Source organism: Lissotriton helveticus, chromosome 3_1 (assembly GCF_964261635.1).
Source record: "Lissotriton helveticus chromosome 3_1, aLisHel1.1, whole genome shotgun sequence".
Taxonomy (NCBI): domain Eukaryota; kingdom Metazoa; phylum Chordata; class Amphibia; order Caudata; family Salamandridae; genus Lissotriton; species Lissotriton helveticus.
In genome coordinates this window covers 624,998,703-625,026,397 of record NC_136061.1, presented here as the reverse complement: position 1 = coordinate 625,026,397, position 27,695 = coordinate 624,998,703, and the positions used below count along the sequence as shown (strand labels likewise).

Below are 27,695 nucleotides of genomic sequence, written 5' to 3'. Positions count from 1 at the left end.
GTGGGTACCTGGATGCGAAGCTTTGGCATTTTGCGTTCTGATGAGTGGCAAAGAGATCTATCTCCGGTTGTCCCCATCTTTGGAAGAATGGCTGCAGTATTTGGTTGTGCAGTTCCCATTCGTGTATTTGTTCTGACTCTCTGCTTAAGATGTCTGCTATCTGATTTTGAACTCCTGGTAGGTGTTCGGCTAACAGATAGATGTCTTGAGGAATGGCCCATCTCCAAATTTCCTGCGCTAGTCTGGATAGTTGGAGAGTGTGTGTCCCCCCCTGTTTTTGAATAGAATACATTGCTGTCATGTTGGCTGTTCTGATCAGGACTGCTTTGTTGAGAACATGCATTTGAAAAGCTTTTAATGCTAGGAACACTGCTAGTAGTTCTAGGTGATTTATGTGCAGTTGTTTTTGCTGTACTCTTCCTCTTCCTTGTACTGTGTATCTGTCCATATGAGCTCCCCATCCGGTGAGCGATGCATCCGCTGTTAGCACCACTTGTGGAATTGGTTCTAGGAACGACCGCCCTTTGGAAATGTTTGTTGTATTCCACCACTTCAGAGAGCGATGCGTCCGGTCGTCTACCAACACCAGACCTGTAATCTGACCTTGAGCCTGATTCCACTGTGTTGCTAGACATTCTTGAAGCAGACGCATTTGTAGTCTGGCATATGGGATCAGCAGTATGCAAGAGGACATCATCCCCAATAACTGCATGAACACTCGAGCTGTTAATGAGTGTTGCGGTTGAAATCTTTGAATCAATGTGAGCATTTTCTGATTCCTGACTGGATTGGGGTATGCTCTGGCTTTTTCTGTATTTATAGTAGCCCCTAGATATTGTTGAACTTTGTTTGGTTGCAGGTGGGATTTTGTGTTGTTCACCGTAAACCCTAGCTGGTGCAGCAGTTGAATTGTCTTGTGTGTGTCTTGAAGACTTTCTTTTTGTGCCTTGGATTTTATTAGCCAGTCGTCCAAGTAAGGGAAGACATGTATTTGCTGTCTTCTTAGGTCTGCTGCAACCACTGCTAGGCATTTTGTGAACACCCTTGGTGCTGTTGTGACTCCAAACGGAAGGACTTTGAACTGATAATGTTGTCATTCTACTACAAACCTGAGGTATTTTCTGTGGGCTTTGTGAATTGGGATATGAAACTAGGCGTCTTTTAGATCCAGTGTAGAAAGTCCCCTTTCTTCAGTAAAGGAAGTACCTGTTGGAGCGTGACCATGTGGAAATGTTCCAAATGTATGTATGCATTGAGAGGTCTGAGGTCTAGTATTGGCCTTAGAGATCCGTCTTTTTGGGGAATTAGGAAGTATAGAGAGTATACTCCTGTTCCCGGTTGATGTTGTGGAACCTTCTCTATGGCATGCTTTTGTAGCAGTGATAGTACTTCCTGTTTTAATAATGTCAGATGATCTTGACTCATTGGACGCTGTCTGGGGGGGATGTTTGGTGGGGTAGCCGTGAATTCTAGGCAATAACCATGTTGGATAATTTGTCTCACCCACCTGTCTGATGTGATGTTTTCCCAGACAGGTAGGAACTGTGAAAGGCGTCCTCCGACCGGTGTTGCATGGTCTGGGGGGAGCTGTATGAAGTCACGGTTTTGGGGTAGGAGAGTTGCAGTTGTTGTTGTTTCCACGACCTCTACCCTTGTTGTTACCTCTGTAACTGCCTCTAGAATTCCCTCTGGGTGATGTTGGTGTAAAAGAGGTTGATTGCTGGCTTGTGCCTGTATTCTTTGATCCGCCCCTATAGGTGGACCTACGAAAGGAACCCCTCTGAGCTGGCTGTTGCAATTGACTTAGCCGTTTGTGTCCTTTTTCAGTTTTTCTAACGCCTCATCTGTACCTGAGCCGAAGAGTGTTTTCCCATCAAAAGGCTGGTTCAATAAAGAAGTTTGTACTTCCTGTTTGAACCCTGAGACCCTGAGCCATGCATGTCTTCTTAACATGATACTGGTGTTTATGGATCTTGCCGCAGTGTCTGCTGCGTCTAAGGCGCACTTAATGGAAGTGTTAGTTATTATCTTCCCTGCTTGTATCAGCTGATCTGCCCTTTTTTGATGTTCCTTAGGGAATGTGTAATGAGTTTTTCTAACTCATCATAATGATCTCTATCATAACATGCAAGTAGCGCTTGAGTATTTGCTATGCGCCAGCTGTTTGCTGCTTGGGATGCTACTCTTTTGCCAGAGGCATCTATTAACTTGGACTCCTTGTCAGGAGGAGCTTCTCCTGCTGTTAGTGAGTTTGCCCTATTACAAGCGTTTGAGACTACTAACGAGTCCAGAGGTATTTGCCCCTTAATAAATACTGGGTCTTTTGGGGCTGCCTTATAATTTGTCAATTCTTGGGTTTAACACCCTAATAATAATAATAATAATAATAAAGAGCTTGTAAAGCGCTCAGTAATGCCATCACGGCATGTCCCCGCGCTGAAAGCTAACAGTGAAACAGCATGAGAGCCCTCACCGGGTCTCTGAATATGTCTGATGTGTGAGTGAGGGGACCCTTAAGCATCTGTAGGGTCCCTGAAGATTTTTGTGCAGCAGATATTTATTCAAAGTTTTATATAGCGCGAACAGGATCCTTACAGATATCAGAGCGCTTCACAGAGACAGGGGTAGGGGCAACAGGAATGAACAAGATAACGAGAGCAGCATAATAATCACTCACATAGTAGGATAACAATAATGTACAGAAACATATCCAAATACAATCAGGTAAACAAGTAATATAAGGCGGCACAGGTCATTGCTCCACTACAGAAGGGTTGAGGTAAAGCCTTGGATGTGTGGATGGCTTATACCAATTTCTTAGGATAGAGAAAGCACTGGGTGGGGGCATCGGGAGGGTGAGACAATACACCAAAGTGTAACATATATTGGTCGGTAGTAAGAGAGTAGCGTAGCAGTGACACCATAAAGTAGGAGTATAGTGCCAAAGAACAAGGTGATCAGTGATACAGAGTGATGCAGAGTCTCAGATCCAGTATCTATAAGGTTCAGGAGATCTTGGCCAGAAGGATTGTTTTCACCTCTTTCTTGAAGAGTGCAGTGGAGGAGATAAGCCTGGTTTCCGGAGGGAGCGCATTCCAGATCCTGGGTGCCATTCCTGAGAAGGAGCGCTTGTATGTTTTTTCTTTCCGGAATCTACGAGGTTTCAGGAGTAGATTTTTTGTACTACGATTGGATCTCGACCCCTCCAGATATAGACAACTTTTGCGCGAGGTAGTTGGGTGCCTTGTGGTGCACGGCCGAGTGTGTCATTACTGCAATTTTTAGCTGTATTCTGGCTTCAAAAGGCAGCCATTTTAGAGATTTTAAGTCTGGGGATATATGCGAGTGTTTTCTTGAGCCAGTAATGAGTCTCGCGGCAGCGTTCAGGGAGGCTCTTAGGGGTGCTGTTGTGGATAGCGGGAGTCCACTGAGGGCCACAATTCCGTAGTCTATGCGAGGGATGACTAAAGCTTGTACAGCAGTTTGGAAGTCTTTGGCAGGGAGGAAGGGTTTAAGTTTCCTCAGTGTGTTGATTTGAAGATTAGCCCCTTTTGTGGCTTTGCTAACGTGCTGTTGCATGTTGAGCTTGGCGTCGACTGTGATGCCTAGGGATTTCGCTGAGTCCACGATGGTAGGTTGGACATTGAGTGCTGTTAGGTTATTGAGCCAAGTTGGGGTGGTGGACGTTTTCGCCGGGGGTGAGATGAGTAGGAACTCAGTTTTCAGCGCATTTAGTTTGAGGTGATTATAAGCCAACCAAGATTGAGTGTTGCTAAGTGTGGAATTCAGAAGTTTGATATCTTCCGGGGATTGTAGTTTTAGGTAAAGTTGTGTGTCATCGGCGTACATATGGAATTGAACATTGGATGCTTGGAGCAAGGTGGCGAGCGGTTCCATGACGAGGTTGAACAGTGTGGGGGAGAGGGAAGATCCTTGTGGAACACCTAGATCTGCATGCACCGGTTTAGACAACACATTGTCGATCTTGAACTTCTGCGACCGGTTATGAAGGAAGGAAGAAAACCATTTGAGAACAGTTCCCGATAGACCCATTCTAGTGCTTAGCAGCTCCAATAAGTTCTCATGTTTGACCGTATCAAATGCTGAAGAGAGGTCAAGAAGGATGAGGAGGCAGGACTCATTGCGGTCAAGGATTTGGAGGGCGTCATCAATTATGTGTGTCATAGCTGTTTCCGTGCTATGTTTCGCTCGGAAGCCTGATTGGTGAGGGTTGAGGAGGTCAAATTGGTCAATGTGTTTTGTTAGTTGGAGTTGGACACATTTCTCCAGCAGTTTGGCCAGGGTGGGGATGTTGGTGATAGGCCGGTAATTGTTCAGGTCAGACGGGTCAGCTGTGGGTTTCTTGAGTATAGGTGTGACTTGCCCCACCTTGAGGGAGTCAGGGATGAGACCTTGTTGAAGGGAGCTGTTGATGATTTTGGTCCAAAGAGGGAGGAGCAAGGGGATGAAGTATTTTACTGCATTAGCAGGTAGGGGGTCTGTGAGGTGATTAGAGGGCTTCAAGGTGCAGAGTAGTTTGTGTATTGCTTCTTCCGAGTAGGTGTGGAAGTACAGCCAGGATGCCTTGTTTTTAGGTTGAATGTTGGACATTCTGGTGTGGTTGGGGAATCGGCTTAAATCCATGACGAGGTCATTTCTTATGTTGTCGGTCTTTAGCTTAAAGAAAGCAGAGAAGGCTTCACAGTGTGGGGTGTCGCTTGTTGCGTTGTTTGATTGTAAGGGTTGTGTCTTTGTTTGAGTCTTGATTAGTTCGAACAGTTTTCTTGGCCTGTTTTTTGCTTGGTCCAGCTGGCGGCTAAAGAAGTCCGACTTTGTGCGCTTTATTTTCCTAAAGTAGGCATTTCTCTTGTTTTTAAGCGTTTTTAGGTGTAGTGATGAGGGGTCAGATCTCCAGGTACGCTCTGCCATTCGCATAGTACGCCTGTCGTCATTGAGTCTGCCATCATACCAGGGGTTAGAAATGTTGTTGTAGTGACATGTAGTAACATGAGGTAGTGTTTTTAAAAGGAAATCTATCTGAGGTTCGGTATGTAAATCAACCTTGTGGTATTTTGCTGCCCTATTAATTAATTGTGCAAAACCTGAATTATCATCAGGGGGAGAGGGTTCTGAGGGATACAGGTCAGGGTCATTATCATTATCTGATACTGCATCATAATCCTCCCATGGGTCTGTGTCTTCTGGGATAGTATAGTTATCATCCCTATGAAGGTCCCCATCCCCTGTGTCACTTTCTACATCTGTTTGAGGTGTAGATGGGCGTGGTGTAGAAGGTGGAGGAATAGCTGGCAGAGTATGAGGAAGAGAAGAGGGTGTGTCCATAGGCTGTGGAGAAAGGGGAAGAGTTGTATTTGTCTCCATTGTTCTCTTCTTAGGAGGAGGAGCTTTGTCCTCCAACTGTTGAGTCTTCCTCTTTTTAGGTAGTTTTGTCACAACCTTGCCAGTTTGTAGATCAATGAACAAAGTCTTTTGTTTTGGATCTGTTTGTTGCTCCTGTGTCGGTACCGAAGTCTTTGGGTCCAAAAGGTGCTTTTGCTTCTGTGTCTCGTGTTATGTCTTTTCGGCACCGAGAGTTTGCTCGAGTCCGATTTTTTCGGTGTCGAGGTAGTCTTCGACGTCGAAGCATGTTTCGGTTTCGACATGGAATGTTTCGACTGCAAGCTCTCTTTGGTATGGAGCTTCGGTGTCGGTCGACCGTTTCTCGGCTCCGACATGGTGGGAGGCCGAGTGTTTCGGTTTCGTTGCCGAGCCCGAAGGCGGGGCGTCGGAAACTTTTTTCGGTTGTCTGACCGGGCTCGAAGGTGGGGTCGACACCGATCGGGGTCGGTTTTTTGGCAAAGGGACGTCGTCACTCACGGTTTGTTGAAATGTCGACTTCTTAGACTTCAGACTCGTCCGCTTGCGACTCCGACCCGTCCTCATCTTCTTCCTCAGGGTGTTGGACCTCGAACAGTTCTGGGATTGCATCTGACTCCATCCTTGACATCTCAGGTCTTCGGGCTCGACGGTTTCTAATCGTCGACTTGGAGGCGAAAGCCACGCAGGCTTCACAGTCCCTGGATTCGTGGTCAGGTGATAAACAGAGGTTGCACACCTCGTGTAGGTCTTTGTGTGGGAATTTAGCACCACAGGTTGGACATTTTTTTGAATGGAGTCCTTTCCATGGACTCTGGGCTGGACTACGTCGAGATAGGCCTCCCGGTCTCGTCGACGTAGAGTTGGAAATTTTTGTTGTTGACTTCGAAGCGCATCGAAATGGGAATGAATTCCCGCTCGATAAACAATACCGTCGAATTGGAAAGGGAATACGCGCCGAAATATAACTTCTTTCTCGAAGTCGATTCGGAGCGCTTCGATCCTCATCCGAACCCGATGGCGGAAAAAAAACAATCTAAGGATGGAGCTGATGCCCATGCACACTATCACCCAAAGGAGGAGTCACCAGCCCCGTGACTACAAAAGACTTCTCCAAGAGAAAAACAAGTGCAATCATCCGAGCCCAACACCAGATGGCGATCTATTCATAAATGTACCATCTACAGCCCATATGCCTCGAACATTGGTGTTATAATCGTCCCATGGGTCTTGTAATGGCTGATGATCATCCCTATCCTGATCAATATTCCCATAATCCTGGTTGTCGGGTGTATGTGGAGGTGAATGTTCAGGTGAAAATTGTTGAAGCTGAGGGGAAGGTGGCGAAAAAAGAATAGGTGGAGGAAGAGGGGAAGGGTTAGTTCCAACAGATCTCTTCTTCAAAGGGATGTATTACTCTTTTGTTACATCAGCCCTTTTTAGAGTCACATGGCCAGTCTGTGGATGAATATGCAAAACCTTTTGTTTTGGATCCGGTTTTTCGGTTGGGGTCTCGAAACTGGGCTTTGAAGTTCTTTTCCGCACTTTTGTCTGTTTCGGCGCTAAAATTTTCAGTGCCGGAGTGGAAACCGCTGATGTCTTTGGTTCCGCCGATTTTTTTGGCACCAAATGGTGAAGGTCGGTGCTGGACTTGTGTTTCGACACCGAAGGTCGAGGCTCCGAACTCGGTTCGGAGGGAGTCTTTTCGGAGTCTGAAGGCTTTGGGTAGGCTTTGGTGCCGAGCCAGAGGGCGGGGCGTCAGAAACGTGGTCTTGGTGCCGACCGGGGCCCGAAGGCACGGGTTGGACTGGAGCCTTCTTTTCACTTTGAATTGTCTCTTTGGTCGAGGGGGGAGCTGTACTCCCGGTACGTTGACCATGTGGGATGTCTTCCTCTTGGTCGGAGTCGAGGTCTGAGATGGCAACCGGCTCTTGCTCATACTCTTTTCTCATGGCTTCTTCGTCGGATTGCTGACCTATGATGTCCGGAATGGAGCTTGTGTGCTGGCTCTGCATGTCGAGACGTCGAGCCCGACGGTCGAGGAGTGTCTTCTTAGAGCGTAAAGCCTAGCACGTGTCGCAGTCTTGTTCACTGTGTTCGGGGGACAAGCACAGATTACACACTTAGTGTGAGTTGGTGCGTGGGTATTTCGCGTGACACTGGGGGCCGAATTTGAAGAGAGTTCGTTCCATCGATTGCAGGTCAACCTGATGCGGGGAAGCCCGACAGACTTCCACAAACTTTCAGTTTGAAAGATTTCAAGTTTTCACAATGCGCAATAGAAAGGGAGATGCGATCGAAAACATTACCGTCGAAGGTGAGTATATTGCACGCCGAGTGGAAGCGAAGGAACGGTGTCGAACAGGAGCGCAACGATATACATCCGAACCAGATGGCGGAAAAAAACAATCTAACAATGGATTCAATGTCCATGCGCACTATTACCGAAAGGAGGAGTCACCTACCTCGTGACTGGAAAGACGTCTCAGAAGAAAAATAAAGTGCAAACATCTGGACCAAACACTAGATGGCGATCTATGCACAGCATATGATCTACAGCTCATATGCCTCGAACATAGCATTTCTTTTTATGTGAATTTAGATACCAAGATCATCGGAATCAGGCAAGTACTTTGAGTTATGAATTCTTACATAAGTTGACAGCGCACATTTAGGGATCAGTAATTTTATCCTATGGAGGAAAAACATATACTGTATTTGAGCACTTAACAGCGACTTATGGAACTGTTCTTCTGGACTTAAGGTGAGTAGGGGGCAAGGTCCAACGCCACACCAACAGGCGACCTGGGGAAGCACGTGGGCATCTGGGTGCAGAGGTGTGTTAAGGCGTCGGATGCCCCATTCACTTCAAAGGGGAATGGTCTGGCCAGGAGGAGGCTGCAAGCTTGGACTGGGGGACCAGTTCAGTTGAACCCACAGGGGGCTTTGATCCTTGAGATGCTTGGGCACGTAGGGACACCATTGGCCCACTTCTCGTCAAACTGTGGGGCTCGGGTGCAGTGGTGTCATTTGGCATCAGGTTCGATGCAGGAGTCACTCGTGGTTGGGGGTCAGGCAGAAAGACATCCAGTCTGGGCTCGGCTCAAGTGATCTCAGGACTCGTGAGTGGTTAGAGAGGCACTTTGAGGTGTTGGTTAGGGACCCACTCTTTGTCTTTGGTTCTGTAGTAGAGGGGCAAACAGGACAGCTGTGCCACTGTTGATGCGAGTTTCACTGTCCCTGAAGTCCCGCGGCTGCAAGTTGGTTTTCCTCGGTGTTGGTGTCCTGACTGGACATAAGCCTTGGCTGCAACAAGGGGTCCAATACCCTAGGTACTGACACTGTACAGCTCCGGTCAGTCCTCACGTTCCCAAACTTGGGAGGGAAGATGGATCTGACCTGTAGAAGCATGGTGACCTCTCCTGGGTGGTCCACAGCGCCGGTAGTCCTGATAGGTGGCAGGACGGTACACTGTATCTTATTTCTTTGGTGCCTGTAGGGGATTAGCTCCTGTACTCCTAGGGAGTTTCTTTGTCAATTGGTGAAGCACTGGCTGCCCTCCAGGTTTCTTGGAGTCTGCACAGCAGCAGAACGAGTTGGTGGGTCCATAAGAGTTGGGTGCAGTAGGCAGGCTGGCGCCAAGTCAGTCGTGCTCCTCTGTTCTCGGGTCAGAAGTCTTCTTGGTCCACTTCTTTTGGTCTATTTAAATCGGAGGCCCTGGCCTCAGGGGTGTCACCTAAATACTGTATTTAGGGACAGTATAGGGAGTGTCAGTTACCTTTTGGGTGACTACACCCTTCTTGAAGGCCACCTTCGGGAAGTGGGCATAACCCTGACCCAGAGGACCAAATTCCACCAAAAACCAAGATGGTGGAATTTTCTTAGTCGTGTTCACTTCAGATAGCCCATCTTATGGATGGCACTAGCCTGCGGGTGAACACACCTCCTGGCCAATTTTCCCACATGTCCTGGTGGCAAATGGGTCCTGGACAGAAGGGGAGAGGGAGACACATTTAGCCTGTCTGGGGCAGCCTTGGGTCGCATATCAAAGGTGGCAGAGGCCTTTGAAACCTCCTGCCTTGATATGCTGATTTACTAGACTTCCTGGCGGAGTTGTAAACACCTCCAGCTAGAGCAGGCATTGTTTCTGACTTCTGAGAGCATTGCTCTCACACTCCTAGGGGGTCAGAAACTTGTCTGTGGTGGGAGGCTGGTCATGGCCAGTCAGCCAGCACACTAGAGGACTAATAGGGTTCAGGGGACACCTCTAAGATACCCTTTGTGTGCATGCATTAATAAATTCATCACTAGAATCAGTGTGGGTTTATTAAAATGAGGTGTTTGATACCAAACACCATAGGTTTCAGTTAAGCCATTATGCAGCTGTGAAACTCTTTTTGACCAGTGCCCAGTACATGGCTTACCTGTTCACTTGTACTGTTAGTAATAGCATTGGTCAGCACATAGGCATATCTGCTCGTGCCGATATGATCTCACATGTAATATAATGCACCATGCCTTAGGGCAGTAAGGCATGTTATAGGGGTGACTTACAAATATTACACAGTGTAAGGGGATATTGCACATAGCATTTTCACTTTTTAGAGCACTCAGTCACACAGCCTGCAATGGCAGTCTGCATGAGTTTGGTGCTGGGTCCCTTAGATTGGCACCATAAATGCGGCAGCTCTTATGGACCCTATTTAGTACCTACGCCCTAGGTACCAGGGGTAACACTTACTAGGGATTTACAGAGGTGCTAAATGTCTGGTCAATTGAGTATCTATTGACTAGCTAACTAGTTTTGGGGAAAGAACACTGGCACTGGGAGCCTGGTTAGCAGGAAGCCAGTGCACTTCAGTCAAAGTTGCATCAAATACCAAGCAAAAAGTGGGGAGACTACTGCAACAGAAGGAAAATGCTACTTACCAGTATGCATCTGTTCTGGGCATGTGGAGCTGCAGAATTGCACACTATGCATAGATGGCCACCTAGTGTTGGGCCCGGATGTTTGCAGTTTGTTTTTCTTGCAGAAATTCTTTGGAAGTCACGAGATAGGTGACTCCTCCTTTGGATAATACTGCGCATGGGCATCGGCTCCATCCCCAGATTGTTTTTCGCCATTAGGGAAGTGATGAAGCTAAGAGATAGTGATGACCATGTGTGTTTGTATCTAATGACAATAACACTGGAACAGATAAAGGTAGCTGGGGTGGCGGGTGGGCGTGTGCAAATCTGCAGCTCTACATGCCAAAAACAGATGCATACTGGTAAGTAGCATTTTCCGTCCGAGGCATATGAGCTGCAGATTGCACACTATGCATTGATTGTATAGCAGTACCCACGTTAGCGGCGACCACTCATATCTGTTGCAGTCGTTTGAAATAGTGTTTTAAGTACAGCTTGGCCTACAGTGGCTTGTTGCTTTGTTTGCACATCTACACAATAGTGTTTTGTGAATGTGTGCGGTGTAGACCATGTAGCTGCTTTGCAGATGTCTTCTAAGGGAACGTTCCCTAAGAATGCCATGGAAGCCCCTATTTTCCTTGTAGAATGGGCTTTTGGAGGAATTGTTAGTGTACGCTTAGCTTTATGATAACATATTTGGATACACTTAACGATCCACCTGGCAATACCAGATTTTGATATTGGGTTGGCTTTATGCGGTGGTGAAAAAGATACAAAAAGCTGTTTTGTTTTCCAAAAGCTTTGTGTTCTCTCTATGTAGTACAGTAATGCTCTTTTGACATCTAAGGTATGCAGAGCTCTTTCTGCTACTGTTTGTGGCTGCGAGAAGAAGACTGGCAGTTCCACTTGTGGATGAAGTTCCCACTCGTGCATCTGCTGAGTCTGCCGACTTAGCAGATCTGCCATGGTGTTTTGAACCCCTGGGACGTGTTGGGCTATTAAGAAGATGTTCTGAGGTATAGCCCACCGCCATATCTGCTGAGCTAGTTGAGAGCGATACAAAAGGGGATGATGGACGGAGCGTTTGAACAAATCAAACACTCACCCCCAGTCAACTGATCTGGGTTTAATCCATCACCATTCTTTAGTTCACTCAGCCACTCCAGTTCAGACATGGCTATATGCAAATCAGTCTGACCCTGTGCCTTATGGGAACAGTCCAGCCCGAACTGCCAAGCCATGTCTTCCCTGGACCGGAAACAAGCATCCTGGGACCGGTTTCGGATTCATAATCCTCATCAGCCAGGCTATCTTGAATCCAGTGGCCAAGTGAACAAGGGACTCACGTCTGAGTATACCCTGCCACACTTAGGGCGAACAAAGCGATACAAAAGGGGATGATGGACGGAGCGTTTGAACAAATCAAACACTCACCCCCAGTCAACTGATCTGGGTTTAATCCATCACCATTCTTTAGTTCACTCAGCCACCCCAGTTCAGACATGGCTATATGCAAATCAGTCTGACCCTGTGCCTTATGGGAACAGTCCAGCCCGAACTGCCAAGCCATGTCTTCCCTGGACCGGAAACAAGCATCCTGGGACCGGTTTCGGATTCATAATCCTCATCAGCCAGGCTATCTTGAATCCAGTGGCCAAGTGAACAAGGGACTCACGTCTGAGTATACCCTGCCACACTTAGGGCGAACAAAGCGATAGTTCGGGCTGGTCTGTTCCCATGAGGCACAGGGTCAGACTGATTTGCATATAGCCATGTCTGAACTGGGGTGGCAGAGTGGGCTAAAGAACGGTGATGGATCAAACCCAGATCTTTTGACTGGGTGCGAGTGTTTGATTGGTTCAGATGCTCCGTCCATCACCACCCCCTTTTGTACCGCTTTGGCCGCCATAAGTGTGGCAGGGTATGCTCAGACGTGAGTCCCTTGCTCACTTTGCCACTGGATTCAAGCAAGCCGGGCTGAAGACGGCTGCAATGCCAGAAACCGGTCCTCGGAAGCTTGTTTCCGGTCCAGGGAAGACATGGCTCGGCAGTTCGGGCTGGTCTGTTCCCATGAGGCACAGGGTCAGACTGATTTGCATATAGCCATGTCTGAACTGGGGTGGCAGAGTGGGCTAAAGAACGGTGATGGATGAAACCCAGATCTTTTGACTGGGTGTGAGTGTTTGATTGGTTCAGATGCTCCGTCCATCACCACCCCCTTTTGTACCGCTTTGGCCGGCATAAGTGTGGCAGGGTATGCTCAGACGTGAGTCCCTTGCTCACTTTGCCACTGGATTCAAAGCAAGCCGGGCTGAAGACGGCTGCAATGCCAGAAACCGGTCCTCGGAAGCTTGTTTCCGGTCCAGGGAAGACATGGCTCGGCAGTTCGGGCTGGTCTGTTCCCATGAGGCACAGGGTCAGACTGATTTGCATATAGCCATGTCTGAACTGGGGTGGCAGAGTGGGCTAAAGAACGGTGATGGATCAAACCCAGATCTTTTGACTGGGTGTGAGTGTTTGATTGGTTCAGATGCTCCGTCCATCACCACCCCCTTTTGTACCGAGCTAGTTGAGAGAGCTGCAGAGTGTGTGTCCCTCCTTGTTTGTTTATGTAATACATGGCTTTCATATTGTTTGTGCGGACTAAGACAGTTATGTTAGCAATTTGTTTTTGGAATGCTTTTAGTGCTAGAAACACAGCTAACAACTCCAGATGGTTGATGTGGAGTAGTTTTTGCATTGGAGTCCACCTTCCCTGCGTGGTGTGAAGCAGTAAGTGGGCTCCCCAGCCGGAGAACGATGAGTCTGCTGTTAGTATTATTTGTGGAACAGGCTCTAGGAATAGTCGGCCTTTTGACAGGTTTTTTGTGCTCCACCATTGCATAGAGCGATGAGTCCGACTGTCTACCAACACTAGGTCTGTTAACTGACCCCGAGCCTGGTCCCATTGACGTGCTAGACATTCTTGAAGTGGACGCATTTGCAGTCTTGCGTAAGGTACTATGAATATGCAAGATGCCATCATCCCTATGAGTTGCATAAACACTTGAGCTGGAAGCGAGTGTTGTGATTTGAATTTTGTTAGGAGCGTTTGCACACTTGTTATCCTTACTGGAGAGGGATAAGCTAGTGTTAGTTGAGTATGGATTGTAGCTCCTAGGTACTGTTGCGTGTGCGATGGTAGCAGATGTGACGGTGTAATTTACTGTGAATCCCAAGTTGTGTAGTAACATTATTGTAGTGTGAGTGGGTTGTACACACTGGTTGTACGACTGCTTTTATGAGCCAGTCGTCTAGATATGGGAAGACGTGGATGTGTTGTCTTCTTAAGTGTGCTGCTACCACTGCTAGACATTTGGTGAACACTCTTGGCGCTGTTGTTACTCCGAATGGGAGTACTTTGAATTGGTAGTGCTGTCCTTCTAGCAAAAATCTTAGGTAATTTCTGTGCCCATGGTGGATTGGGATGTGAAAGTAGGCGTCTGAGATCTAGTATGACGAGAAAGTCGTTCTGAAACAGGAGTGGAAGGACTTGTTGAAGTGCGACCATATGGAAATGATCAGACTGTATGTAAGCGTTTAGAGGTCTGAGGTCTAGAATAGGTCTCAGAGATCCGTCCTTCTTTGGAATTAAGAAGTATAGGGAATATACTCCTTTGTTCCTTTGATGTTTTGGAACTATTTCTATTGCATTTTTCTGCAGGAGAGAAAGTACTTCTTGTCTGAGCAGCGTTAAATGATCTTGTGACATTGGACGCTGTTTGGGTGGTATGTTTGGGGGGGTAGATGTTAGTTCTAGACAGTAACCTGACTGAATTATTTGAAGCACCCACCTGTCTGATGTGATGTCTTCCCAAGCTGGTAGGTATTGCTGTATCCTTCCCCCGACAGGAGTGGAATGGGGCGGGGAAGGGGAGGGGAGTCATTGGGTAGGGGTGGAGGCAGAACGTGAGTTGTTGTTTTTGCCTCTGCCTTTGTTGTTGTTACCGCCGTAACCTCCCCTTTGGTAGCCCTTACTGTAGGTAGACTGAGTGGAGTTTTTGTATGCTGTGGAAGGTGGGTCTGATGAGTACCCTCTGTTTGCACCTCTATGTGAAGCGACAAAATGAACGTCTGGGAGCCTGCGACTGCAGGGCTCCTACAGATTTTGCTGTGTCCGTGTCTTTTTTCATTTTTTCGAGGGAGACATCCACCTCGGGTCCAAATAGGTGTTACTCATCAAATGGTTGATTGAGTATAGCGCTTTGGACCTCTGGCTTGAAGCCAGATATACGTAGCCAAGCATGCCTGCGCAGCAGGACGCTAGTATTGCGCCACATATTTGCTGCTTGTAGGGCAGTTCTTTTCCCTGACGCGTCGAGTTTAGATTCCTTGTCTGGTGGGGGAGCTTCGCCTGATGTTTGAGAGTTAGCTCTTTTACGTGTGTTAGACACGACTAGAGAGTCTAGGGGAATTGGTCCCTTTATATATGCTGGGTCAGATGGTGCAGCTTTATACTTTTTCTCAAATCTTGGGTTTATGACCAGAGTTCTGACTGGGTCTTTAAAGACCTCAGAGGCATGTTTAACCATGCCTTTGAGCATTGGCAAAGTTGCTGAGGACTTTTGTGCAGTGTCAAATGTATCTAGCAGGAAGTCCTCCTCTACTGCATCGGAGTGCATGTCTACCCTGTGGTATTGTGCTGCTCTAATCAGTAACTGGTTAAACCCCATAATGTCTTCTGGCGGTGAAGGCCTAGAGGGGTATATGTCATCTTGGGGTACATTTGGAACGTATGGTGTATTATAGTTGTCCCATAGGTCTGGCGAGGCTGGGTGATAATATGGCTCCTCTGGGTTAGCCCCTGTATCTGATATGTCGTCCCCATTATCATCATGTGTGCTAGATGGTGTAGGGGAGCGATGTGGTGAAATATGGGGGGAGGGATTGGGTGCAGGAGGCGGGGAAGGCACATGCATAGGCGAGGTAGCAATGTCCTTGTTTGGAGCAGGAGCTGGTGCTGGTGCCTCTGAAGGTCGTTTCTTTGATAATGTCAATCGACCAGTCTTAGGATCTTTTATGGGAGTCTTTTGCCTTGGGTCTGGAGTAAACAAGTCTCTTTCAGGAGTGTGACCTTTCGGCGTGGAAGGTTGTTTTAGCGCCGTAGCGGCTTCTTTCGACCTTTTGTCTTTAATGGGGGAAGCCGGGGTCTTTTTCAGTTCCGCAGTCTTTTTCGGTTCCGAGTTTTTTTTTCAAGTCCAATACTTTTTTCGGCCCCGACGTGTGCTTCGACTCCGATGCCTTCTTGGGGCCGGAAGCTTTGTGTGGCTCCGAAGTTGTTTAGGGTGCCGAAGGAACTGAGTGTTTCGGCGCCAATGGCTTTGGTACGGTACTAGATGGTTTCTTCGGTGCCGGTGAGTGTGGGCTGGCACCGAGTGGGGGTCGATTCGAGCCCGAGTCGCCCAAAGGCTTTATTGACTTCTTGCCCAGCCCGAAGGTGGGGCCGTGGAAGTAGTGTCTCGATGTGCACCCGAGCCCGAGGGCGTGACCGTAGCCTTTTTTGTGTGTTTCGAGGAAGGGTCGGGGTCGACGGTCTTACTTACGACCCGCTGCGCTGGAGTCACATCCTCAACATCAGTATCTTCTGCCTCTGAGTTGCTATCGACGACGTGCTGTTCTGGGACGTCGACGCCTTCCTGGAAGATGTCGTCCGGAATCGATGCTGAAGATCGAGCCATTGTTCTTCTGGCTCTCCGGTCCCGGATAGTCTTTTTGGAGCGGAAGGAAGCACAGGCTGAACAGTCCTTGGCCTCGTGCTCCGGAGAGAAGCAGAGGTTACAGACCTCGTGGAGGTCGGTGTGGGGAAACTTCGACCCACATTGAGGACACTTTTTAAATGGCGTCCTTTCCATTAGCTGGAGTCGAGGCCTAGTTGGGCCCGAAGGCTGTAGTCGACGACCGGAATCGACGTTCTTGGTCTTGAAGAGTAGTGTCGACTGGAAAACACTTTCGAGAGTAGTTTCTTGAAGCCGGTGAGGATTGCGCGCCGACGGTAATCGGTTCCAACAAGGAGTGCTGGAACCACATCCGAGTCCGGTGGCGGAAAAAAACAATCTGGGGATGGAGCCGATGCCCATGCGCAGTATCATCCAAAGCAGGAGTCACCTATCTCGTGACTTCCGAAGACTTTCTACAAGAAAAACAAACTGCAAACATCCGGGCCCAACACTAGGTGGCCATCTATGCATAGTGTGCAATCTGCAGCTCATATGCCTCAAACATCCTGTTTCCTACAACTGGTCAAAATGAGTCTCCCAGATAAATAATGGCTTCACTGAAACATATGGTAATTGGTATCAAACACATCGTGTTTATAAACCCACAATGATTCCAGTAATGGATGCATTAACACATGCACCAGAGGGTATCTTAGAGGTGCTACTTGAAGGGTATCTCAGAGTAGGCTACCTGAAGTGCACACGACTAGGACAATTCCACTATCTCAATGTTTGGTGGAATTAGGTCCTCTGGGTCTGGCCTATGACCACTTCCCAGAGGAAGTGGTCATATTGAGGGTGTAGTCATCTTAAAGGTAAATTATCTTTGCATGTCCTGTACGAGCTTGCCTTTACGAGCCAGTCGTTGCGGTAGGGGTACACGTGTATCCCTTTCCTTCGCAGATGTGCGGCCACTGCCGCGAGGCATTTGGTGAACACCCTTGGTGCTGACTTTAGACCGAAAGCCAGGGTTGTGAATTGGTAGTGAGCCTTGTTCACTGTGAATCTTAGCATGTGCTTGTGCTGCCTGTTCATGGGGATGTGCAGGTACGCATCCTTTAGGTCTATGGTGGACAAGAAGTCCCCGGCCTTTATCTGCGGGATGACCTCTTGTAGGGACGTCATTTTGAATTTTTGAGTCTTTACGTATTTGTTTAGGAACCTTAGGTCCAGGATGGGTCTTAGGCTTTCGTCCACTTTTGGCACCAGGAAGTAGTTTAAGTACACTCCCTTGTTCCGTTCTTTGAATGGAACCCGTTCGATGACCGCTTTGAGGAGGAGTTCTTGAGCTTCCTCTTGGAGTAATCGCAGCTCTCTTCCCGAGTGCTCCCTTTTCTTTGGTTTCCTGTTTGGTGGTCTCTTTTCCAACTCTATGCAGTATCTGAACTGCATGATATTGAGTATCCATTTGTCTGTGGTTATTTTTCTCCACTCCTGGAGAAAAAATCTTAGCCTGCCTCCAACTGGAGTTACATGTTCCCTTGTGTCTTGTCCATGTAGCCCTCTCCTCTTTTTTCTTCCGTGCTCTTCCCTCGGAGGGCTCGAGTGGGTGGGCACCTTTTTCTGTGGGCAGTCACTTAGAGGGGGGTTGTTCACCGCCTCTCCTTCTCTGGCCCGTCCGTTTCCTCTTGATCGAAAGGACTGGCCCCTGTTCTGATAGTTCCAGTTTTGCCTCTGCTGGCCCTGGTGACCTTGGTTGTCACTCTGTTGCCCCTGGTGGAATGCTTGGTGAGATTGCCCTTGCTGGTTTCCACCCCTGCCGTTTGGCCTCCGTGTAGGAGTGCCCCTTCTCATCCCTCTGAATTGCAGGGCCCCCATGGACCTTGCCGTCTCGTTGTCCTTCTTCAGTTGGGTGAGCTTGTCATCAACTGGGGCTCCGAACAGTGTTTCACCGTTGAAGGGTGTGTTCAGGATGTTGTTCTGAACTTCCGCCTTGAAGCCTGAGATCCTGAGCCAGGCTTGTCTTCTCTCTGTGATGCCTATAGCCATCAGTCTGCTGGATGTTTCAGCCCCATCCAAGGCTGTCTTCAGGCACGAGTTAGCGATGCTTTTCCCCTCTTCCACAAGGTGTGATGTCCTCTCACGGTATTGTTCCGGGAGGTGCTTGAGCAACTGGCCCATTTCATCCCAATGCTGGTATTGATGTCTATTCAGGAGGGCGTTGGAGTTCGCCATCCGCCAGTGCGTTGCGGCGTTCCTCTCTATTTTCCTGCCAGTTAGATCCATCCTCCTGCTTTCCTTGTCAGGTGGAGGTCCGGATTTGTTGGGACGTTTGCCCTTTTCCTGGCCGGTGCAGCGATTATTGAATCTGCTGTGACGGATCCCTTGATGTAAGCTGGGTCTTGGGAGAAGAATTTATATTTCTTCTCCGTCCTCTGTGTTACTGATCTGCATGTAGCCGGGTCCTTGAAGGCCTCCTTCCCCTGGTCTGTGATACTCTTTAACATGGGCAAGAATTGGCTTCTTGTCTGCGTGGGGAGCAATGTTTCCAGCAGGAAATCTGCCTTTGGCTTCTCCTCTTCCAGCTTAACTCCATAAGCTGCTGCAGCCTTCCTGACGACCTCATTGTATGCCCCAATGTCATCTGGTGGCGAAGGCCTCGAGGGGTATGTCTCCACAGCCTCCTCCGGGTTTTCGGCCTCGATGTCCTGCCATTCCTGGTCTTGGGCCGTCGAGGAACCTGAGCCGTAGCTTGACTGCTGCTCCCCGTAATCCCCTTCTGTGTAATAGAGGTCTTCTTCAGAGTTTTCGGCGGCTCTTCGACGTCTAACTCCTCCTGCTCCTGCACCTCAGCGACGGCCGTTGCCGGCTTCGATGGGATCCTGTAACTTTTCAACTTCTCATCGAAGTCTTTCTTTCTTTGAAGGATGTTCTCCATTTCGGCCTCGAGCCTTCTTTTCTTTCTCTGCGGCCTGCTCGTCATCGAGCGTTTCGGCTGCTCTTTTCGACGGCGTCGTCGACGTCGAAGCTTTCTTCGGCTCCTTTTCCTTCGAAGTCGAAGACCCTTTTTCGGGGGCTTGCTTCGACGACCTTTGCTTTTCGCTGGTCTTCGGCCTCCGGGAGTCCTTCTCGGAGGATCCGCTGGGCTCTTTTTCGGAGGATGCAGCTTCGGTCGTCGAAGTTTTCGGCACCGGTGCTCCTTTCGAGGCTTTGGGCTCTGACTTTCGAGAGTCTGCCTCTGGCTTTCGAGGCCCTGTGGGGGTTTTCGGGGTCCTAGACTCTCCTACCTTGTCAGGCGTTTTCTTATCGGTCTCTGCGACCGTGAAGTCATCTGGACCTTCAGCGATGTTGTCCTCGTCGTCGGTGGAGAGTCCCAGTTCGTAAAGCGTCGGGCCTGGCCTTTGCCCTGCATCGTGTAGTGAGCTATCCTCGGCTTCTCTCGAACTCGTAGTGTCTTCGGCTTGAAGACGGAGCAGGCGTTGCAGTCTCTGCTCTTGTGGTCGATCGGCAGGCAGAGGTTGCAGACCGGGTGCTGGTCCTGCGCGATCTTGTGGTGGCAGTTTTTGCAGAATTTAAAGGGTGTCTTGTACATCCCTGCGCTCAGGGGGGCCCCTGTGTACACATTCCTCCAAGGACGTCGAAGATCTCGAGGTTCTTTCCTTTCTTCGTCGTCTCTTCTCTGATGGTCCTCTCCTCCCAATGTTCTCAGGTTTTTACCGTTGAAGAATTGCTGTATTTCCTCCTTTTCTCCTACAAAACTTCTGGAGCTTCACGTGACGATCCAGACCCAACGGCGGAAAAAAGAATCTGAAGATGGTGCCCAAGGGTGGTAGCTTCCGCCGGAAGCACGCCGACGTCACCGAAGGTACACCAAATGGTGGGACGCCGACGCCCACCTGGGCTACGACAAAAAAAAAAAAAAAAAAGAGAAAAAAAGACTAAGATTCCGGACCCAACCACCAGATTACGGAATATGCACAGCATAGTGAATCCAGAAAGATTCACGCAGAAAAACTGAAGACTTGCTGTGGACTTTTGCCACCAAACCCTGCTCATCCTACTGCCTGCACCAGTCTTGACAATCATGACCAGAGACTCGTCCTGCAAATGAACAGCTTCCAAAAAAACCTGGGAGACGGCCAGCCCTTCGCAAATTGCCAGCAATCTCCTTTGGAGTTAAGGAGCTACTCCCCTGCAGTCCGAAGGTACCGAAAATGCAAAGCCCAGTTTACAGAGCTGCCGCTCCCTGGCCAGCCTGATGCAGCAGCCTCCCAGGAAGAGGACCCTGTGTGCCTGGAGGACAGACCTGCACCCCCTCACCCCCCAAACAATAGATGGGAAACAAAAACCAATAGTAGCTGCACAGGACCATCAGAGTCCAATTCGTACTCCCACTGCACCGAGACTGAGCAGCCATCGAGGGACGTCAGCACCGCAGAGGTCCACTTCCAGAGTGGCCCAGCTGTCCTGATTTTGCACCCTCAAGCGGCAAAGACCGACAACCAGAAGGCCAGCTGACCTTTCCACTCTGCACCCGAGTGCCCCAGCCTGAGTACCGACGAACCGGCTGTGCCCTCTTGTTACCATGACACTTGTGACCAGAGCCCCCGTAAGGGAGCTCACGGACATGTCCCCAAGTCCCCATCTGCTGCCTTTTCCTAGGTTCCACCCCTTTCCATCGGCATAGTATACGCAGCTACCAACCTGAACAGCACCTCTGCACTGGGTAGCCACAGGGCAGGTAATTAGTAACTGCTGGTGGCACTTTGGACCGTGGTCTCCTGAAACCTAAAGTCCCGAAGGAGACCACCAGAAACAGATCGTAAATAACTGTATACAACATATGCCTTCTCTCCCTTAGGAAAGCATTGCTACAATTACTCACCTGTAAAAATTGATATTTAAAACACTACTTACTTGATACCGAAGTTCTTGGCATAAAACGAATAGTTTTCTTACCTGTCGGTGTAGTTTTGCAGCTTGAAGATCTTTCTGGATTCACTATGCTGTGCATTATTCCGCGGTCTTGTGGTTGGGTCCGGATTCGTAGTCTTTTCTTTGTTTTTTTTTTTTTTTTCTCTTTGCCCAGGTGGGCGTCGGCGTCACACCCCCTTTGGGTGTATTTCCGGTGACGTCGGCATGCTTCCTGCGGAAGCTCCCACTCTTGGGCGCCATCTTCGGGTTCTTTTTTTCCGTGTTTCTTTCGTTTCCGAAGTAATGGCAATGTTCACCTTAGTTTGTATTTACCGCTTTGTACTTTCAAAGTCTATTCTTTAGTTAACCACCTCTTCTCTCTCCAGCCTCATCTTTCTGGCGGAGGTGGGTGGGTTCGCTAGTGAATCCAGAAAGATCTTCAAGCTGCAAAACTACACCGACAGGTAAGAAAACTATTCGTTTTGCAGCGTGAATCTTTCTGGATTCACTATGCTGTGCATAGATTTTGTAGCGGTTTCTCATCTCTGTGGCGGCTGGGTGGAAGATGAGCGTTGGGTGTTGAATATGTGCCGTAGCACCTTCTGTCCCACTTGAGCTTCCTTGTTCATTTGTATGTCCACACAGTAGTGCTTCGTGAACGTGTGCACCGAAGCCCATGTTGCCGCCAGGCATATGTCCTCTATGGGTGTGTTAGCCAGGAAGGCTATTGTAGCGCCCTTCTTCCTGGTGGAGTGGGCACGCGTCCCCTCAGCCAGTTCCTGTCCTGCCCGTTTGTGGCAGAGTTGGATTGTTTGTGCGATCCATCGTGCAATGGTCCTTTTGGTTACTGCTTTGCCCATGAAGCTGTTTGCGAAGGACACAAAAAACTGTTTCGTTTTCCTGTGCCCCTTTGTCCTTTCAATGTAGTGCATGACTGCCCTTCTGGCGTCCAGGGTGTGCAGAGCTCTCTCTGCGCTGGTTGTGGGTTTTTGGAAAAAACTCGGTATCTGTATCGACTGGTTCATGTGAAAATTGGATACCACCTTCGGCATGAAGTGTGGGTCAGTCCTCATCACAACTCTATCGTTGTGTATTTGTATGTATGGTTCTTGTAGCGTCAGCGCTTGAAGCTCGCTTACTCTGCGTAAGGACGTTATCGCAACCAGGAAGGCTGTTTTCATAGTTAGCATCTTTAGGGAGGCCTTGTGAAGTGGTTCAAAGGGCTCTTTCATGAGTTCCGTTAGGACTGTGTTCAAGTTCCATGCAGGTGGCGGCACCCGCTTGGGTGGTGCGATCCTTTTCGCTCCTTCTAGGAATCTCTTCACCACCTGTGATGTGAAGAAGCTCCTGCACGTTTCTCCCCTTGTGTAGGCTACTATCGCTGCCAAGTGAACTCTTAACGAGGATGAGCTAAGGTTCTTCTCCAGTAAGTGCGTCAGGTACCTTAGCACTGTGGAGTCCCTCTTCATCTTATTGTGGAGTCTTTCCTGTCTGCACCATATTGTGAATCTTTTCCATTTCGCAACGTAGCACTTTCGAGTGCTGGGCCTTCGTGCCTCCCGAAGTACCCTCAGGGTGCTTTCTGGTAGTCTCAAATGTGCGAACTCTATGTCCTCAGGAGCCACGCTACTAGGCTCATGCTCTCTGGCTCTGGATGCAGTACCTCTCCGTTCTGCATGGACAGTAGGTCTTTCCTCCTGCTGAATCTGTGGGGTGCACACTGTGTCATCTCCATGATCTGCGAGTACCAGGTCTGCCTCGCCCACTGCGGTGCGACCAGTATCAGTGTCATGTTGCTCGCTCTGCATTTGCTCAGTACTCTGTGCATCAGTGGTATCGGGGGAAAGGCGTAGGCAAATGTCCTTGACCAATCTATCCATAGGGCATTCCCCAGTGTCCCCTCCTCGGGCTGCCTGGATGCGAAGTTTTGGCATTTTGCATTCTGGCGTGTGGCAAACAGGTCCACCGATGGTGTCCCCCACCTGTCGAACAGGTATCTTGTCTCCTGAGCATTGAGCTCCCACTCGTGGGATGCCGATGTCTGCCTGCTGAGCCAGTCGGCTTGTATGTTGTCCTTCCCTGGTAGGTGTATGGCTAGCAGGTCTATCTTGAGAGGGATGGCCCATCTCCATATCTCCTGCGCCAGCGTTGAAAGCGGTGCGGACTGTGTGCCCCCCTGCTTGTTGATGTAGAACATCGCAGTGGTGTTGTCTGTTTGTATCAATACCTTGTGCTTGTACAGTCTTGTTTGAAAGGCCTTCAGTGCAAGGAAGATTGTCTTCAATTCTAAGTAATTGATGTGCTTTGTGGCATCCGTCGGTGTCCACAGTCCCCTCACCTTGAGCTCCTCCATGTGAGCGCCCCATCCCTTCAGGGATGCGTCTGTGGTGATGGTCACTGTTGGCGTTGGGGGCGTTAGAGGCTTTCCCCTTGCTATGTTCTCCATGGTCCACCATGTCATCTCCTTCTGCACTGCGTGCGTTACAACCACTAGATCCTCCCAACTGCCTGTAGCTTGTGACCATTGCTCCTGTAGCCATTCTTGAATGGGTCTCATGTGGAGTCGTACATTCGGTACCAGGTGGATGCATGATGCCATCATCCCCATGATCTTGCTCGCCGTCCTCACTGTCCGAGCTTGTCCCTTCCGGTAGAGGCGAGTTTCCTTCACCAGCGCCCTCGCCCTCTTCTCGCTGGGGAACACCTTGCCCTGTAAGGTGTTGATCTGTGCTCCCAGGAAGATCTTCACTTGTTCCGGCTCCATTGACGATTTCTTCCAATGGATGGAGAACCCCAGGTTTATGAGCGTGCTGGTCACTGTATGTGCGTGCAGCTTGCATTTCTGGTATGAGTTTGCTTTCACCAGCCAGTCGTCCAGGTAAGGGTATACATGTATCCCCTGCCTTCTTAGGTGCGCCGCGACTGCTGCGAGGCACTTTGTGAAAACTCTTGGTGCCGATTTTAGACCGAAGGCCAGTGTCGTGAACTGGTAGTGGCTTTCTCCGACGGTGAACCTGAGCATGTGCTTGTGCTTCCTGTTCATTGGGATGTGCAGGTATGCGTCTTTGAGGTCTATAGTGACCATGAAGTCCCCGGTCTGCAACTGTGGGAGCACCTCTTGCAGGGAGGTCATTTTGAATTTTTGCGTTCTTATGAATCGGTTCACGAACCGTAAATCGAGAATGGGCCTCATTGTCTCGTCTACTTTTGGTACCAGGAAGTATGTTGAGTATACTCCTGTGTTTCTTTCTTTGAAGGGTACCCTTTCTATGGCCTGCTTCCGCAGGAGTTCTTTTGCTTCTTCCTGAAGGCACTGCAGCTGCTTGCTTGCTAGCGGCTTTCTTCTTGGTTTTCTGCTTGTTGGCCTCGCCTCCAACTCTATGCAGTATCCGAATTGGATAATGTTGAGGATCCATTTGTCTGATGTGATTCCTCTCCACTCCTGGAGGTGGAATCTTAATCTCCCTCCCACTGGTGTCCTGTGGTCGTGGGTGTCTAGTTTGTCTTGACCCATCTGTACGTGCTGCCCCCTGGGATCTTTTTTGTGGGTGGGCACACGGGTTTTTTCGAAGTCACTTGGAGGTGGGCTGCTGGCCCCCTCTTCTATTTTGTCCTCGTCCATTTCTCCCTCGAAAGGACTGGCCTCTTTGTTGGTACTGCCAGGGCTGTTTCTGATGGCCCTGCTGACCCTGCGAGTCTGCCTGGTGCGTTTGCTGGAAAGCCTGGTGTGAAGTACCTGGCTGGTTTCCGCCTCTTCCGCCGGGCCTCCGTGACGGGGTGCCCCTCTTGTTCCCTCTGAACTGCAATGCTCCCATGGATCTTGCTGTTTCGTTATCCTTCTTAAGTTGGCTGAGTTGCTCATCAACTGTTTGTCCGAAAAGCGTACTGCCGTTGAACGGGGTGTTCAGGATGCTGTGTTGCACCTCCGGTTTGAAACCGGATATCCTGAGCCAGGCGTGTCTCCTTTCCGTGACGCCCATCATCATGAGCCTGCTGGCCGTGTCTGCCCCATCCAGAGCCGTCTTAAGGCAAGAATTTGCAGCATTCTTCCCCTCTTCAATTAGCTTTTCGGCTTTCTGCTTGGCATCCTGGGGCAAGTCCTTCACCAACTGTCCCAGTCCCTCCATGATTTGGTACATGTGTCTGTTCACCAGGGCGTTGGAATTAGCCATGCGCCAGTGGGTCGCGGCATTCCGTTCGATCCTTCTGCCCACCAGATCCATCCTTTTGCTCTCTTTATCCGGTGGCGGGCCCGAGGTAGTGGGTACGTTAGCCCTCCTCCTTGCTGTGGCCGTGATAATGGAGTCTGCGGAGACCGTGCCCTGAATGTAGGCCGGGTCCTTTGCGGCATGCTTGTACTTCTTCTCAGTTCTGGGAGTCACTGCCTTGCATGTTGCGGGCTCCCTGAAAGCTTCCTTCCCCTGAGCCAAGACGCTCTCGAGCATCGGGAGGAACTGGCTCCTCGTTTGTGTTGGGAGCAATGTTTCCAGAAGAAAGTCTGCTTTCTGCTTCTCTTCGTCGAGCTTGAGCTTGAAAGCTGCTGCGGCAGATTGTATCACCGCGTTGTAGGCCCCGATGTCGTCCGGCGGCGAGGGCCTCGAGGGGTAGGTGTCGACCACCTCCTCCGGGCTGTCGGTCTCGACATCGATGTAATCCACATCCTGAAGGTCATAGGGCGCCGACTCTGTGTCTGTCCTGCCCTCATCTTCCTCCCCATAGCTGTAGCTCTCGTGGGGATTCTCGTACTCCTCCTGGTCGTCGAACACCTCGTCTTGCTCGGTGACTTCGGCGACCTCCTCTTCTTCCTCCTCGACCGCCTCCAGCACTGGTGGCTTGGTCTTCTGAGGGATCGTGAAGGCCTTCATCCTTGCGTCGAAATCTTTTTTCCGCTGCATGAAGTTCTCCATTTCTGCCTCGAGGCGCCTTCTTTTCTTTTCCATCTCGGCCGCGTGTTCCGCGTCGGATGGTTCCGCCGGTCTCTTCGACGGATGGCTCGTCGCCGTGCCTCTCGGAGTCGAAGTTTTCGACGTCGAACCGGATATCGGGTCTCTGGTCGTCGTCGACAGTTTCGGGTCTTTCTCCCTCGTCGATCGATCCTTTTCGGGGACGATTTTCGACGTCTTCTGCTGATCAGCAGCTCTCGGCGCCGGGGACTCCTTCTCTGAGGATCCGCTGGGCCTGGGAGTAGTCGCGGACGCCGCCTTTTTTGGCGTCGGCGCTTTCGGGGTCTTGCCCTCGATTTTTCGAGACTCAGAGTCTCTCGGGTTCTTGGGGGCCGAAGAGTCTCCTACCTTGTCAGAAGTCTTCGTGTAATCGGTCTCTACGACCGTGTAGCAGTCGTCTTCGGCGGCAGCGTTGTCTTCTTCCTCGGAGGACATCCCCAGCTCGTAGAGCGACGGGGTCGGGGCCTTCCCCTGCAGGGTGGCGTGTGCTACCCTCTGCCTCTCTCTCACACGAAGGGTCTTCGGGGTGAAGGCGGAACAGGCGTTGCAGTCTCCGCTTTCGTGGTCCACCGGTAGGCAAAGGTTGCATACCGGGTGCTGGTCTTTCTGCGCGTACTTGTGGTGGCAGTTCCGGCAGAACTTGAACGGCGTGTTGTCCATCCTCGAGCGTCCAGGGCCTCTGGTCGCGTGTTCGTCGACGTTCGTCGAAGATCTGGATGGAAAACGCCTTATCTTTGCTTGTCTTTCGTCGGTGAAGTCCCCTGGAGTCTTCAGATGACTTCTCCTCGTCTTTTCTGTATTTTCTTTCTTCTTTCTCCAAAAATGTCTGGAGCCCAAACGGGAACGATCCAGACCCGACCGCGGAAAAAAAGAATCTGAAGATGGCGCCCAAGAGTGGGAGCTTCCGCAGGAAGCATGCCGACGTCACCGGAAATACACCCAAAGGGGGTGTGACGCCGACGCCCACCTGGGCAAAGAGAAAAAAAAAAAAAAAAAACAAAGAAAAGACTACGAATCCGGACCCAACCACAAGACCGCGGAATAATGCACAGCATAGTGAATCCAGAAAGATTCACGCTGCAAAAGTACTAGTTATTTTTCTAAACTGGTCTTGGATTTATTCTTTCGTGTGCCTCATGTATTGCCTCTGTGAGTACAAATGAATGATTAGCACAACCCTTGGATAGCTTAAACTGCTCGCCCACACTACCACAAGAGAGCATTTAGCGTTATCATTTTTGCCTCTGTAAACCAAATAGGGGTGCCTGGACTCGTTACACAGTGTACCTTGTTTAGATCCACTATATAAAGAGCTAGCTTCTTACACGCACCCAAAATAAAGCCTTAAAAAACAGATTTTGGAAATAAATTATACACTTATCTGTTTGAAAAGAGGGCAAAAGTCCGAGACTCACTTTCTAAATGACATGCGTGAGTTGACCTCTGGGAGGCGGGAGGCTCAGGGCCCTCACCTCAGTGAATGGGTTTCAGGGTAGGTTTCATTTAGGTCAGTGGACTACTAAAGTGAAATTGGTTAGTACCTTGCAGCTCTATGATTTTATACTACCAAAGGGACTACCACCTCAACTACGGGGTATGATTCAAGCATTTTAATCTATGAAAGATCCCGGGCTGGAGAACCTCAGTCTTACTTGCTTGCTGAGGTCTGGTATATTGTTCAAGTACTTGCTGCAGAGATTATAAGCACCTAAATCACAAAGGGTGTTGACCATCATGCCCCCCACTCGTACAGAATCATCCATCTCACTGCCAAAGACAAAGAATTAACAAATTACTTCAAATGACATTGGCGACATTTGTTGCACATACCCAGCTACTCATTTATTTACCACACACA

General features: G+C 49.5%; 1 pseudogene; it reads right to left on the bottom strand.

Annotated features, from left to right (window-relative positions):
- Positions 1-27,695, bottom strand: part of LOC144823514 (uncharacterized) — a 56,905-nt pseudogene that overhangs the window by 11,768 nt on the left and 17,442 nt on the right.